The sequence below is a fragment of the Lissotriton vulgaris genome, chromosome 5, assembly GCF_964263255.1.
Source record: "Lissotriton vulgaris chromosome 5, aLisVul1.2, whole genome shotgun sequence".
Classification (NCBI taxonomy): domain Eukaryota; kingdom Metazoa; phylum Chordata; class Amphibia; order Caudata; family Salamandridae; genus Lissotriton; species Lissotriton vulgaris.
In genome coordinates, this window is record NC_141693.1 from 1962414905 (window position 1) to 1962430944 (window position 16040).

Sequence of the window (16040 nt, forward strand, 5' to 3'; positions counted from 1 at the left end):
ATGGTTGAGAATTGTTTGAAGGTTGACTCTAATAACCATATAAGCTCTGGTAGACTGGTTATCACAGGAACCCTTATCTGCAGAGTCTCAAATACCAGAGATAGAAACCATAGGGCAGGAGGATCTCCCTCGGAATGTTTACCTCAACAGTCCTTCTGGCTTAAACATTGTGGAATGCAGTGATGACGTTGGATGTTGGAGATGCAGGTATGTATGAAGTGGATGGGTGTCGAAAGCTGGAGAGTCTGTGTGTTTTCGTTTTGGTTAAGGTGATTGAGAAGAATGCTTTGTCTTGTGTTGGTTAGCAGGAGGCCTTTATCTGATGTCTGAAATAGCAGCCACAAATATTTGTGACTGAAGAAGTGGACGCTTACAGACAAAGGACTTTGAAACCTAATATGGAGTAGTTTCTTACCTCTAACTCCAGTTCTCTTGTAGGGGTATTTCCGTGATAGCAATATTCATGTGAATAGTCCCACCCATGTGCATGGACCCCAGAGCACTTCATTAGATATATCTTCTTAAGTTGTCTTCTTCTGCCTTTCTTCAGGAAGGCCTGTATAGACACTTAAGAGATAAAGACAACAATGCAACCTAACCAACTAGGCTACACTAGCCATTACTTCATCTTGAAGTGAAAAAAGATAGCCAGTTTAACTTTTTAAATTTAGCAATTTGCTGAGTTTTACACATAGAAAACTCTCCTTCACAAAACTCCTTTTTTCATGAGAGTGATGAAAAGGAATGGATAGAGAAGCCCCCATAGGCTGCGATTATGTGCCTGCAAATGGATACTGTGCCATTGAAAGTCTCCAGAGACTCCCGATATCCCATGACACACAGCCAGAGGCAGTTACTTTCAGTTCTTTTTGAAGGCGTAAAGAAGCAGAGCATGCTGAATCTTGGGGACATCTGTGTCTGCCATCGGGGAGGCGGGCGGGTTGCTTATGACTATCACGGAAATACCCCTACAGAGAACTAGAGTTACAGGTAAGAAACTACTTCTTCTCTTGTAGGGGATTTCCGTGTATAGTCATAAACATGTGAATAGACTAGCAAGCCCATCCCAAAACAGCTCTCCAGCGGTGGAAGAAACAGAGAACAACCGCACTATTGTGCAAATAGATTTCAAAGTGAAGCCTGCCCAACCTGAGCATCTGCCCTAGCATCAGTGTCCAGGCAGTAGTGCTTAGTAAATGTATGGACTGACTCCCAAGTGGCAGCCTTACAGATTTCCGAAGTTGGTAGGTTACGAAGTAAAGCAGCAGTAGCTGCTTTACCTCTGGTAGCGTGAGACCTAGGCTTACTAGCCAAGGTCTTGTTGGCTTTCTGATAACACAGCTGAATACAGGAAACAATCCACCTAGAAATGAATTGTAGCTAGACCAGTTAGGACTGAGCAATAGTTTACAAAAAACTGGTCTGATCTACGGATATCCTAAGTCTTGTCCAAATAGAACTCAAGACCCTCCTAACATCAAGCGAATGAAGCGACCTCTCAGCAGGAGAAGAGGGATTCTGAAAAAATGTAGGCAGTGTAATAGTTTGGTTCACATGAAACTCTGAAACAACTTTAGGGAGGAACTTAGGATGCGTCCTCATAACTACCTTAGAGGAATCAAAGACTGTATAAGGCTCTTTACAAGATAATGCCTGAAGTTTGCTAACCCTGCGAGCAGAAGTTATGGCCACAAGTAAAGCCGTCTTCCAAGACAGATGCTGAAGAGAAGCCTTATAATTGGGTTCAAACGGTTCCCTCATCAGTTGAGAAAGGACCACATTGAGCTCCCAAGGAGGCGAAAGACGCCTAATGGGAGGAAACACTTTCTTCAATCCTTCAAGAAAATCTCTGATGACTGGGATTTAAAAAAAGTTTGTGAAGGACATTTCCTATAAGCAGTTAAAGTTGCCAGGTGAACTTTAATCGAATGAAACTGAAGGCCCGATAGAGCCAGTGTAGCAAGTAATGAAGGATGACATCTTCCTTGCAGGAGGTAGGATCTACATTCTTGGATGCCCACCAGATGCAAAATATCTTCCTTTTATATGCATAGGACTTGTGTGTAGATGGTCGTTTGGCCTCCTTCAATATCACCATTCAGTCCTGAGGAAGATTTAATTGTACGTACTGTAATAACTCAGGAGCCATGCCGCCAAATTCAATGATGAGAGGTTGGGGTGCACCATCTGCCAGCCGAACTGCGTCAGAAGGTCCGGCCTGCATGGAAGACGGAGATGTGTCAGGAGAGACCGGCGTAGTAGGTCTGTGAACCACCACTGACGGGGCCACTCAGGAGCAAAGAGGATCATCCTGGCCCGTGATTGTGAGAGCGTGATCAGTAGAGTACAGTACAGTACAGTAGTCGGAATCAGGGGAATTGGCGGAAAAGCTTAGAGAAAGCCGCCTGACCAGTTCATCCATAGGGCATTCTCCAGAGCCCGTGGTAGGTAAAACATGGAGGTAAAGTCGCAGCATTTGCTGTTTTCTGCGGTAGCGAACAGATCGACTTCTGAGTACCCCATCTTTCGAAGATGTCTCGCACCTCTTTGTCGTTTAAGACCCATTCGTGATTTTCTTGAATCAGTCTGCTGAGCCGGTCTGCCTGATCATTCTGAACACCTGGAAGGTGAGTTGCTATGATGGTCAGGTTCCTGGATAACAGCTACTTACAGGTGGCCTGGGCTTCCCGAGATAATGCTCGAGATCACGAGCCCCCCTGCTAGTTGAGGTAGAACATTGTGGTCGCATTGTCCCTCTGAACAAGCAGGGTACTGGTGTGAAACGACGGCTGGAAGGCTTTCAGAGCCAACTGGACTGCTCGAAGCTCCAGGAAGTTGATGTGATACTTGGTCTCTTTTTGAAGGTGGTCGAATGTGCACGCCAGCCGTGGAGAGAAGCATCCGTCACTATGGTTGCCGACAGTATCTCCTAGTGGAAGGGAATCCCATGGAGGAGATTGCATGGAGAACACCACCATCGGATGGACTGAAGAGCCTGCTGCGACAGTTGAATCCTGGCGTCCTAATACTACAGTTTCTGGTCCCACTGATCCGCCAGACATTCTTGCAGGGGTCTCATACGGAGGCGTGCATTCAGAGTGAGGAAGATACACAAGGCCATGGAGCCCAGGAGAGACAATACCTTCCTCACCATCGGGGAGGGCATTATAATGAGAGCTTGAGCCTTCCGCAGGATCGATAAGCATCTCTTCTCCGAACGACACACTTTTGCTGTGGGTATATCGATGGTGGCTCACAGGTACTGTAGACACTGTACAGGAGTCGAGATAGACTTCGTGAGGTTGATGTGGAGGCCCAAACGAAGTAGGAGATTGGAAGCCTGATTGAAATGCAGCTGCGCTTCCTGAAACGTAGCTGCTTTGCTCAATCAGTCGTCCAGGTATGGGTAGACGAACACCTTGTTCCTCCTAAGATGCGCAGCCACCACGGCCATGTATTTGGAAAACGTCCGAGGCGATGCCTTCAAGCCGAAAGACGCAAAAAACACAGTTGATGGACAGAATGCAGAACAATGTCTTACATTCACTCCAGTACAAAGATCTGGGCCGAAATCCATCGTTTTTTTGCACTCCACATCACCCTAGGTCAGACAATGGCTATATGCAAATCAGCCTTGACCCTGTGCCTCATGGGAACAGTCCAGCCCGAACTACCAAGCCATGTCTTTCCTAGACCGGAATCAAGCATCCAAGGACCGGTTTCTGGCTATCAGCCTTCTTCAGCCTGGATAGCTTGACTCGAGTGATGTGGAGAGCCTGGGACTCACGTCTGAGCATATCCAGCCCACTCGGGGTGAAAATTGCAAAAAACACAGTTGATGGACAGAATGCAGAACAATGTCTTACATTCACCCCAGTACAAAGATCTGGGCCTAAATCCATAGTTCTTTTGCACTCCACACCACCCTAGGTCAGACAATGGCTATATGCAAATCAGCCGAAAGACAGCACGGAATATTGATAATAGTTGTTGCCCATGGTGAAACGCAGGAACATGTGTTTCCTTGCTATGGGCACATGAAATATGCGTCTTGCAGATCTATTGCGCATAGCCAGTTTCCCTGATGAAGTTGAGGGTAGATTTGATGCAAGGACAACATCCAAAACTTTTCTCTGCAAACCCATTTGTTGGCTTGTCGTAAGTCGAGGATGGGTCTGAACTTGTTCTTGTCTTTCTTGCGAACTAGAAAGAACAGAGGATACAGTCCTGTAGCATGTAGCGTGATCGAGTTGGAGGAATCGACGAAGGAGTTATTTTCTGCCACTCTGCTAGATGGTTTTGAATGCTTCCCCCCACCGGAGTGGATAATGGACGAGGGGGAAGAAACCCTTCAGGCCATGAAACCAGCAGGAGCCTTGTTCCCTTGTCCAGACTGTTGGTTCGATCGTCCTCGCTGTTGGCATTTCTGAAAAGGCTGAAAAGGCCTCTGAAACTGCTGTTGTTGGTTGGACTGACGGCCCTGAGACCACTGAAACCTCTGAGAGGAATAACGCCGCTGGAAAGGGCAGAACGTTTTTTCGCTGTTCTTTCGGTTTTTCCAAACCTACAGCCTTCAAAGTCTCCATCCCAGTCTTCATGCGGGCCAGCTTGTCGTCCGCATGGGAGCCAAAGAGAGTCGTGCCAGAGAACGGAAGACTGTAAAAGTGCTGTTGCGCCTCCGGCTTCAGAGAAGTAAGACGAAGCCAAGCATGTCTACGTAGAGCAATTCTGTGGCAATACCCGTGGGCTGCCAGGAGCGAAGTATCCGCTGCAGCGCTGATGACTTGATTCAAGACCATCAGGCCCTAGTTCACATTTCTTGAAAATCATCCCGCTTGTCTCTGGGTAGGAGATCCATAAATTGTTGAAGGGGCTCCCATAGGGATCCGTCATAATGGCCCAGCAAGGCAATAGAGCTGCCCACCTTCATGGATGTAGCCGCGGTGTTGCAAGCTTTTCTCCCAATCGAATCCAGCGTACGGCTCTCCTTATCCGGTGGCACCGTAGAAGTCGGTGCTGTTTCCGTGCCGCCACCACTATGACTGAGTCTGGGATGGGGTCCAGTCGGAGGAAGGCAGGATCCGGCTCTGGTGGGCGATACTTCTTCTGTGACCTGGAAGGGGCAGATTTTATAGAAGATGGCGTCAAGAACAGCTTTGTAGCCGGTTCCTCCGGCACCAACGGGAGCAATGGACATGATGTTTGTCTCTGCTGGAGAGTTTCAAATATCACCGATGTCGATGGCACAGGAGTAAACAGGGCAATGTACAGCTTCGAAGTCCCTCGGACCAGAACCTCCTGGAAGGTGGAGATATCGTCAACAGGAGACACCCTCTGAGGGGGAGAATCCGTTAGAGTAGGAGAGTACCTCCCCGTACTCGTGGGGGACATATCCCTGGTATGCCGGGAGCGAGATCTCTAATATCGATGACAAAGGGATTGTGTGGAAGACCGGTGGCGTCTATGGGAACGATGTCTCGATCGAAACCGTGTTGTTGGTCTTCGAGGATCCACCGGATGCGTGGGCTGAGGAGCCGCGGGCCCAGGCTGAGGTGGAGGTGGAGGAGGAGGAGAGGAGTCGGCGGAGGAGAAGGTGGAGGAATTAGCGGTGGCGGAGTTATCACTGGGAGGACCACCGGTTGTTGAGGGGCAGAAGGCATCCTAGATGTTGAATAGGTACGCGAGTACTCTGAACCTGGAGAAGAGACCAACCTCCTCTGTTTACGGGCTAGCCGTGAAGAAGGGGCCCTGGATTCAACATCAGACGTTCAACGCGACTTCGATCCACTGCTCAACCGCGAGCGTCGACGTCATCTGGAACGCAAACTTCCTGTCGACGACGATAGGCTCACAACAGAGCGAGGCCCTAGAATGGGCCCTCGAAGTCGAACGTCGGTATTGACCCCTCCACGTCGACTTTTTCATCGTCTTCGATCTTCTCCTCGATGTCGAACTTCTAATAGACATCGATCTTCTCCTCGATGTCGATCTTCTTGTTGACGTTGATGGTGATCGGCGGCGACGCATCGACAGAGACCGCCGTTGCCTGTTAGACTCTGATCGACGATGATGTCTCGATGGCGATCTTCGCTGAGTTGACGTCGAACGAGGGGAAACCCTCAATGGCGATCTCGTCCGAGACCTTGCCGTTCTTCTCCTCGACGTTGAACATCGACGTCACTTCGACCGAGAGCCCTGGGTTGACGGAGAGCATATAGTCGTCATACCTGCTCTCAACGTTGTTGTCGCTGTCTTCGACGTTGCTCGGGACAGCATCGTTTTTCTGCCATTTTTCAACTGTGGAGCCCCGCAGAGGTCGAAGCATGGGTCTTGGCAGAGGACTTACCCTCTCCTTGCCCAGAGGCTGAAGAAGCTGCCTTATGTCTTCTCTGCTTCAACCCCTGGAGCCGAATCTTCTCCCTGTCATGCAGGGTGCACCTGGAAAAGGTCTTACAAATAGAGCAGGTGTCAGGCACATGAGAGACAGGCAAACACAGACTACAGACTCTGTGAACATCAGACTTGACCTTCTTCCTCACACAGTCAGGACACTTTTCAAACAGAGATGGCATTTTGACAAGAAAGCTGCAGAAATTCTGCCAAAAAAATACAGCAGAAGGTAGATAAAGGCCAAAGACGTTGAGTGAAACTGCAAAAATCCAATTATATAACTAAGATTGAATGTAATACCACTAAAGGTAGAGTTCAATGCTCCAGGCTCCTGCTAGCAGGATCTGTAAAAGAGAACTAAAAGTAACTTGCCTCTGGCTGTGAATCATAGGACACAGGGGATCTCTGGAGACTCTAAAAGGCACGGTATCCATTTGCAGACACATAATGGCAGCATATGAAGGCTTCTCTATCAATTCCTTTTCAACTCTATCATGAAAAAAATGAGTTTTGTGAAGGAGAGTTTTCTATGTGTAAAACTCAGCTAATTGCTAAGTTCAACTGGCTATCTTTTTTCACTTCAAGTTGAAGTAATGGCCAGTGTAGCCTAGTTGGTTAGGCTGCATTATTGTCTTTTTATCTCTTAAGTGTCTATATAGCATTCCTGAAGAAAGGCAGAAGATGAAAACTTAAGAAGATATATCTTATAAATCCACATGATTATGACTATACATGGAAATCCCCTACAAGAGAACTGTAATGGCTGCAATTGGAGGTATCTGGTGTCTGGAACGACATCATAAGCCTTCAGAAGGTGTAGATGATCTATTTGAAGGAGTTACAGACATTTGTCTGAGTGACTTCTTAATCTCCATGACTATCACGTTTTCCTAAAGAGAGACTTTTGAGTTCTAAGGGTATTATACAGGAACAGCAACAACTGATTGCTCAGAGGGCTTGAACATGATAAAAAGAAGGGCTTCCTCCCTTAGATGTAAATGCCCTCTTTGAAGTATATATCACATGTCCCTATCTCAAGTGCCTTGAGTTCAGATATCTTAAAATTCAAATGTCTTGACACTGATGTAGGACATGACGTTGAAGGTGTTCTTGACATAGAGTGATGTTGTTTTTTGGCAGCAATATTCTTGATCTTGTATCCATCTTTGACAGCAAATAGTTGCAGCTATACCTGTAACTTATGGTGATGCCTTTGCACTGATTAGGAATTCTGCAAACCTTTTTTTCTCCCTGGATACACCTCTGTGGGAGATCTTGGAGTAAATGGGCTGGTCAACACTGCATAGAACTGTCTCGTTGGCCACTGTTGCCTGTTCCACTTCAGACTCTATAAATTGCTTTTCCAAGCATCTTCTTACTTCCTTCTCAATAGGATTTTGTCTCTGTCCTTGAGAGCAGGCATGGACATTTTATAAAAAAAGATTTGTAAGGCAATGTCTCTTTTTGGCAAGATCACACCCAAAATTGTGGACTGATGCTGCTGTTTTTTTGACTTTGAGAGTGCAATGAGGCTAGCTAACGAGACCTCAGTGCCAGTGCTCTAACCCCTACAAAGTGTAGGTTGAATTGGCTGCCCCTAATTTGCATAAGTGGACTTACTTATTAAGTCCCTAGCCCATATTAGCAAGGGCATGTAAGAAAGAGTGTCCTCCCAGGGCTGCAGCAATGGTTTTGTCACCCTGTTTGGGACCAAGTACAAAATTGGCCCCCAACCTGCCACTGCAGCCTAGAAGAACAGTTTTAAACTGCTAGTGGTTTGATTGTGCCATTTAACCAATGGCAAAACCCCCATTTCCCTCAACAGTACATGTAAATCACCTCTAAGGAAGGCCTAAGGAGCCCTGAGGCAGGGAGCTGAGTATTATTAAGTAGGACATATACTTTGATATGTCCTAACAGCAAAACTTCCAAATTGTCATTTTTGCTTTGAAAACATTAGTAGCCCCACTGGCTAACACACTCGACCCAGTTAACTTCTGAATGGGACTTCTAAAATGGGTACTTCAAGGTATCAAATTAATTGTGGCATTAAACCTGACTTGATATTCAAGTCGAATTTAATGTCACTTTTATGGTCAAAGGTGAAGGTCAAAAAGATTTATTGCATAATTAATTAAAATCATTACAATTTCCACATAATAGTTTTATAATACAAAAGACAAAATGCTTGCTAAAAAATTAGACTACTCCTTTGTTAAAATAATGTAACACAGTTTAAAGAATTTCATCCAGGGATACTCCTGCAAGCTTTAGGGTCGAAATGTTATTACGTGAGTTATGCAGAATTTACCAGTCATTAGGATCGAAGCAGCGTTGGTGACCCGCTTCATTAGCCCTGTCATTGTTCCACAAGACTCAGGCATTTTTTCACTTCTGCCAAGAATTTTATTCCCCGGCAAGCCAAAATAATTGAACTCCCTCCCAGCCAACAGGTTACCATTTGCTTGCAGGTGCGGATTTTTAACTCGTTGCAGATCTGTTTTAAGAATCGACGACGTTGTGCCAGGAGAGCCGGACAAACACACAAAAAGTGAGCTAGTGATTCTGTTTTGTATCCACATAGTCTACAATTCTCCGTCTGATGGTTACCTTTCCAGGATGGTGCTAGATCCTTCGAAATGTGCATCCCCATCCTATAGTTTGTGAAGGCTCTTTTTAAATGCACATTGGAATGAGAGGATAAGTATGCATGCGGTAGTCCAGCTTTAAAGGAGTTGATTGTGGTCCAACCATGTCGCCGTTTGAGAAGTGACGCTTTGTCATCTTGAAAAGATTTCATCCTTGCTGCCTTGTTGGCTAATCTAATTATGGTTGCTTTGTCCGTCACGGACTCCCATGTGCCTTCCAACCCCAGCTTTTTTACACAGGTTTTCAGATGTTTTCCCCAAGGGCACAGGGTTCCCTTCACTCCTTGATTTTTTATAGCTTCCCAGTTTAACCAATCCATTGAATCCGGATCTGCTGATCTTAACTTGTGACACAGTTTTACGAAGCCGCTCATGCTCCTATATTTCTGGTTTTACAGACCAAATTCCAGCCTAACTTGCGAGGCTGAAGCACACTTTGGAAGGTTAAAAACTGCTTTATAGATTTTGGTTTGAAGCTCATTTAGTAGGTCTATTTCCTTGCCACACCAGGTGACGAGACCGTAAGACAAGGATGGTAACATTTGTGCCGACATAACCTTCAGGAGGTGATTGTGGTTCGGACAGTCCATTTTTGTTTTTAGCAACCGATAAGCAAAAATTAGGCTTCGGGCTTTTGCGCGTACTGCGGTTATATGCTCAGTTTGTTTTGCTCCCTGGGAAATTTTAGGTATTTATACGAACCTTGTTCATTCACCTTCGTCCCGTTGTACGTCCATGTGTATCTAAGTTTTTTTGGCTCTACTAGACGGACCACTTTGGTTTTTTTCTTTGTTTAGTTCCAAACCTTCATGTTTTAAGTACGCTGATAGTATGTTTAAGGCTCTTTGTAGACCAACTAGGGTTTTGCTCAGCCGGACTATGTCATCTGCTTATTGCAGGCAGGGAATTCGCAAGTTTGCCAATAAGGGTGGCTGCACTTCATCTGTGTCCAGCACTATTGCGAAGTCAGAAAGAAAAAGGTTAAAAAGGGTGGGCGCTAAAACGCAGCCTTGTTTTAAGCCCTGGTGTGTTGGTATGTTCCTCGTTGTATAAGCTCCATTTCCCAATTTAACCTTTGCCCATGTGTATTCATGTAAAACTTTTATTGCATTTATTAGTTTTGTTGGCGTCCCCCAATGCTGCAATTTACCCCATAGACGCTCTCTGTTAACTCTGTCGAAGGCAGATTTAATATCTACAAAACAGGCATACAATCGTGCGCCCTTTGCTGCTGTTCTGTCCATTAATAGTGACAGGCAAGTCAAGTTGGTAATTGTCCCCATATTCCGCCTAAAGCCTGTCTTAAACCAGGGGATTCTGTGAGATTCTTCAATCCAGTCTTGCAGCTTTAGGAGAATACAAGAGGCGTAGAGCTTTGCTTCGACGTCTATCAGCGATATAAGTCTGTAATTTGTTGGGTTGCCATGGTCGCCATGCTTAAATATTGGATGAATCACGTTGCCCTTCCAAGATGCAGGTACCTGTGTGTCTTGATAGATTTGATTAAAAAGTGGCGTTAGGATTTCTGCCCAGAATTCCGGGTCATGTTTAAAGATGGCGTTGGGCAGCCCGTTTGGGCCTGGCGCACCTTCAGCCTTTAGCCTTGTGATGATTTTACAGAGTTCCCCTCTGGTGATTAATTCTGGGGCTGTCATCTCCTCTTTTGAGCTGTCCTTTAACCCCTGTCCTACTGTACCTATGTTGTAAGTTCCCAACTGGCCGTTCTCTACTGGATATGTTACCCGTGTGTTGTTCGGGAGGCCTGCTGTTGTTATGCTGTAGAGGGATTGCACATGTTGGGTCCAAGAGTCTGCTCCTACTCCCGCTTCCTGGTAGAGTTTTGGTCCTTTATTTAGGTCATTGATGATACCCCAAAATTCTCGACTGTTGGGGTGTTTTCCTGCATGTCACTTTTATGGAAAAGCAACTTTTAGAAAGTTTCCACACTGTTGCTCAGTTTTCCAGTGGTCTCATATGGTTGCTGGCCGCCAGACAACTTTCTGCCTTCCTGGGGAGTCATGTGAACGACTTACTAGTTTAGGAACAATGGTAGCCGACTACAGAGGGAGGTGTTACAAGGCAAGCTTCAAAGGCAAAGCCACCTTTGATGGACAAGTTCGATCACACTCCTGAAGGGTTGCCCCTCTGTTCAGGTAGATGGGCTGGCAGTGAGAACAGAGGGGAGACAAGTGCCTGGATCAGTTTTCCCGTGGTCGAGTAGACCACAGGTCGCCACAACTCAAGGGTGGACTACCAAGCTCCTAACATCCATGGAAGGGTTCCGATAGCTTGGAAGTTGGCAGAATAGTGTACCCTGGGGTTACTAGATGCCACACATGGCCAGAAGTCATCACAGGGCGGGAGGGATCCTGGTAGCTCATTGGCTAGTGACCGCATCATCCCCAGGGTGCACTTTCTGGACATAAATATGGCACGCCTGGCACCCTGAACCTCAGATCATGATGGAACTGGAGAAAGGACCAAAGAAGGACTGCCCTGCTGACTCCTGGACCTGGCAAGAGAAACTGCACCATCTGCTGAACTGCACGAGCCGCACATTCGGCTAGTGAAGGTAGGATGTGCCTGTGGCTCGAATAAAAGACGCTCCTGAGCCCCAGATCAAAGATGTGACTCCACGGGTCAATCGGCTGACCCCCTGGTGAAGTACTACGGGGTTCCCGAGGCCTACACGCTCCAGAGATTACCCACTTACACACAAGAACTGTTGGCACGGAAACTGTAAAAGGCAAAGAACAAGTTTATTAAGACCCCATGGGGTGGTGGTACACTCAAACAGCACCCTTCGGTAATGCAAGAGGTATCACACCGAACATCGGTGCGACCTCATATTATATACAGTTTTGGGGCAATAAAAGATAGGCGGCACAAGTGAAGACACATTTTCGAGACATATATGGTCATGTTTTGGAATACTGCCAGCTCATTGGAGGGGGCACAACTCCGCTGGTCAGTTTGGTGCACATTCCTGAAGGTTTACGGGACGGTGGGAGCTGCGCATGTGCGGCTTGACCAGTACTAAAAATAGCCTGTTGCTGGGCAGACAAGAGTGGTCAGTGGAACGGACAAAGGACTAAAGGGCACGTCGGCCACGAGGCCGCTCATGATCTAAGATGGCCGCCGTAACATTCAAAATGGCGTTTATCATATATAGCCAAGTTAAGGAGGACAACGTGTAGGTTCAGCTAATCGCTAATGCGAACGGGCCAATTACGACAGACGACCCTGTTAGCGTTTAGCTGAATCTACCTCATAATGAACATAGTCGGGATGTTCGTCCTCGATATCTATTAACATAATTTGTGTCACCTCTTTGTGTAGCATCATTTTGTCATGGGCAAGAGCTCGCCTCGATGGTAAGCAAGCTGATAGACACATTGAACATAAGGCGGGGCCACATTGAATACACAAGCATATAAAGAACATTGCCCCCACAAGTATGCAGAGAATTGTCAACAGTTTCCAGCCCCAAGTTGCAATCATGGACCAGAACCATCCTGAAAGTGTCCAAGTTCCATTGTCCGGGTGTATTTCGGCAGCTATTTTATGCAGCTTGGAAATAGCATCATACACAGATGGAGAATTGTCCGGGACATAAACGCAGCAGCTGCTTCCAATAATTCTACATGCCCCCCCACGATCAGCCAAAACAACATCCAAAACCATTCGATTTTGGAGGGTGACAATTCTGGAAATCTGTAGTTCCTCGGTAATATTCCCCAGGGCAACGGCAGTGTCATTCGCAACAGCCTCGACAACACGTGTCAGTCGTCTAATTTTCCGGCTGTTTAATGCAGCCCCCACAAAGGAGAATAGTCCCAGATTAAAATCCACATACTGTTGTAATGCAGTGTCCGTTTGATCAATGTCCTCTAGGGCAACAGTTCGTTTAACCCTGTTCAAAACGAAATCGTGGTACAGTGTGTAATCGTTATGGTACATTGGAGGGGCAATGAATACAGGAGGTAGCACAAACGATACATAGCACGTGCCCAACCACCCCACTGGAAGCTGATGGTACCCCTTCGTTCCACAGATAAAGTATGTGTTTCGAGATGCAACAAATGAAATGCCATTCGGGCTATCAAACGTGAGAGTAATGTTACATTCACTTTTCCCCACTGCAATCGTGCCCTTGTTTCTAATACATAAATCGGCTTTTGTGGCAATGACATTTATGACATGAGCACTAGATACATTCACATTTCGCTGGTTGCTATATACACGTGGAGCAGATACATTGTCAGGCCTGTACTCTTCCCATTCGAAACGTGTGCCCTCAGCCCGGGGAAACCCATCCTTGTCATGGGAACATACTTTATTCAAACGGAAAAGCACCCCCCCTTTAGTTGGCCATCTCAGAGTAAAGAGGAGGGTGTACCAGGCATTGCATGACCCATTGTGTGAAAACGGGAGTGGGATAAGTGGGGTGCCCCCTCTCTTCTGGTGCCCAGGCAACATTCCACACACCCAGCAGTTAGAGGTATTGGTCATATTATGCGTGTGGTGAAGAATCTGAATGAAGCTGTTATTTAAATACGTTTGGCGATGGCGCTCTTCATGGAATGGCAATGTAAAATGAAAATGTTCAGACGGTGCCGGGGTAGTCGGCAACAAATGTTCACGTACAGGCACCACAAGTTCGACTACCCAGGCCATAACAGCTATCACCACAATAGTTAGAACAAAGAGAAAGGCACCCAATATTTTCTTATCACGAGATGCCGTTGATGCCATAGTTCAAGAAAGTTTGTGCAAAGTCTCAAGTAGCACAAATTGTTCACAAATTGTTCACAAATTGTCTCAGATACACGTGCGTGTATACCTAAAAAAAGAAAAATGCGGTGCTGAACTCCGAGGTAGCCGTTGTTTTCTTCTCCGGGCCAAGACGGGTGTCGCTACTCTGGCAGAACTGATCCCCCCCCCTTGGAATTCCCGGTTTCCGTTTCACAAACCTGGAGCGGTAACCAACCAGTCATAAAAAGGAACAAAAATCTTCTTATCGTGGACGTAGATCGTAACGCTCTCTTCCGGTAGCGGATTGGTCCGGGAAGGCTCCCTCCACTTCGGCCGACGTCACAGCTGGGCTTTTTTCTTTCTCCAAGATCTCCTTATAATCAGTCAACACAGCAGGAGTCACCAGATCCGGAGAGACACGGCGACAATGTGTCGAATGCACCCACCGCTTCCTGTTCGTCTCTCGTACTGCGGTGCGGGTCGCCAGGAGGACCTGCTCGGGGCCCTTCCACCTGGGCTCCAAACTGCTTGTTCTTTCAAACGAACGGACCATCACATGGTCCCCAGGACGAAGATCGTGGCCTTCTCCAGTGGAGTTATCAGGGAGCGCTTCTCGAACCTGTTGATGAATAGAGAGCAAATCATTTGTTAATCGTGCCAAATAATCATTCATCATAACACAAGGCACATTATGTATTAATCGCGGCTTGGGCACCCCCCAGATATTCATAGGGCGGCCAAACACCACCTCATAGGGCGTAAGGCCGGTTCGTGAGTGGGGTACTGATCTAAGAGATAGTAGTGCTAGCGGCAACGCATCTGGCCACTTCAACGATGTAGACGCCACAATTTTGGCCAGCTTAAGCTTCAACGTGGCATTGTACCGCTCGACCAAACCTGCTGACTGAGGGTGGAATACAGCGTGGAACTTTTGCTGAATCCCTAACCCCTTCAGTACATATTCCACAATCTTTCCAACAAAATGGGGCCCATTATCGCTCCACAAAAATTTGCAAACTCCAAAGCGAGGAAAGAATTCCTTAAGCAACACCTTAGCTGTTGTCAAAGCCGTATTGTCTTTCGTGGGGTAGGCCTCAACCCATTTGCTAAAAGCACACACCACCACTAGGACATACTTCAGGTTATTGCAGCGCTCGAGTTGGATGTAATCCATTTGAAGCACTTCAAACGGTGCAGAAGGTGGAACGAACCCTCCTTTCGGAGTATGGGTCCCCTTCCCAGGATTGTGTTGCAAACACACCAGGCAGGTCTGCACTACTCTCTTTGCAGTATTCGCAATCTCGGAATGTTCCCAGACTCGTGTTAAAAGACGAGTGATTGCAAGAGCTCCGACATGGGCCAGTCCATGAGTCATCTGGACCATCGCCTGTAAGTAAGCCGCAGGCAATTTCCACTTCTCCATGTCTTTGCTTCTCCAACAACCTTCGTCATCTAGTACCCCATCTGCTGCCCAAGCCGCAAGTTCAGATTCTGTAGCTGATTTTTGAATATCCCGTATCTCTGCTCTAGCATCACTCCATCTCTCAGCCTGTGATTGTACCACGTACATAGGGGAGCTAGTTCGGGACATAGCCGTCTGCCTCGCTATGCTGTCTGCAAAGGCATTTCCTTGACCCACTTTATCCGTAATTTTCTTATGGGCACTGCACTTCACTATCGCTACTTTTTTAGGACTGAGCAACGCATTCAGGAGATCACGCACTAGCTCTCCGTGCATAATGTGCTCCCCGTGTGATGTCAGGAACCCGCGTTCCCTCCAGAGAAGCCCGAAGTCATGGGCCACTCCAAAGGCATACCGGCTGTCCGTGTATATGTTCACACATAGGCCAGCACTCAATTCGCAGGCTCTTGTTAAAGCTATCAGCTCTGCTGCCTGAGCCGATTTTTGTGGTATTCTAGCTGTTTCGACCACCGTTTTAAGAGTCGTGATCGCATATGCTGCGGAAGTCGTACCATCTGGCAGCCTCAAACACGATCCATCAACCCACAGTTCCCCATCCACATCTGGAAGTGGCACATCCTGTAAATCGACACGACCCTTTGTCTGTTCCTCAGTCAGGAAAACACAATCATGATGTTTTTCTTCCTGACCCTCCTCGGCCGGATAGGGCAATAAAGTCGCAGGGTTCAAAGTAGCGCATCTTTTCAATGTTATGTGTGGCGCTAAGAGTGTCAACTCGTATCCTGTAAGTCGTGCACTCGTGAGGTATTGGGTCTTTGTTTGGT

The 16040-nt window shown here is 46.9% G+C and overlaps 1 protein-coding gene across 1 annotated transcript in view; it reads right to left on the reverse strand.

The window, feature by feature from the left end:
* Nucleotides 1-16040, reverse strand: part of MSH5 (mutS homolog 5) — a 1348607-nt gene that overhangs the window by 261908 nt on the left and 1070659 nt on the right. The gene's annotated exons all lie outside the window — the stretch shown is intronic.